General features: G+C 25.9%; 1 pseudogene across 1 annotated transcript in view; it reads left to right on the top strand.

The window, feature by feature from the left end:
* The first annotated feature begins 1 nt into the window (after position 1).
* Positions 2-455, top strand: part of LOC149526608 (7-methylxanthine methyltransferase 1 pseudogene) — a 1,506-nt pseudogene continuing 1,052 nt past the window's right edge. The window contains exon 1 of the transcript XR_016351801.1: positions 2-40. The product of XR_016351801.1 is annotated as a 7-methylxanthine methyltransferase 1 pseudogene (transcript). The remainder of the gene's footprint in view (positions 41-455) is intronic.

The following is a 455-nucleotide window of genomic DNA, read 5'->3' as shown; positions in this document are numbered from 1 at the left end:
TCTTGTGCATTCCTCTTATGGGATACATTGGCTCTCCAAGGTGAGATTTCTCATCTTTTAAGTTTAATGGGATTCGGGTTGAGTGTCCGATATATATGGTCATATTTTTAACACGAATACCTTCATTTGAATTCTTTTTATATTTCAAGAAATCATAAATTCATACTTATAACTATTATTTACATATCAAATGTAAGTATTTCAAAAGACCAAAAAAAGCCACTAACTTAACATAATTATCATTTTAAATTAGTTTGATTTGGAATGAGTATCGGATACGTAACTCTAATTTCTTTTATATATTTCAGGGTCAGACTTCTATACTTATCACTATCATATATATGTTAGAATTTTACAATCATCAACTTAATTTGTTTGTTAAAAAAGTTATTTACAGCATTTTATATTCATGAATTAATCTAAACATATACTTTCAACCTAATACAAATAGAAAT

This window comes from Theobroma umbraticum, unplaced genomic scaffold (genome assembly GCF_002168275.2).
Source record: "Theobroma umbraticum cultivar Fairchild unplaced genomic scaffold, ASM216827v3 scaffold_81.0, whole genome shotgun sequence".
Classification (NCBI taxonomy): domain Eukaryota; kingdom Viridiplantae; phylum Streptophyta; class Magnoliopsida; order Malvales; family Malvaceae; genus Theobroma; species Theobroma umbraticum.
This window is presented reverse-complemented; position numbering and strand designations above follow the sequence as displayed.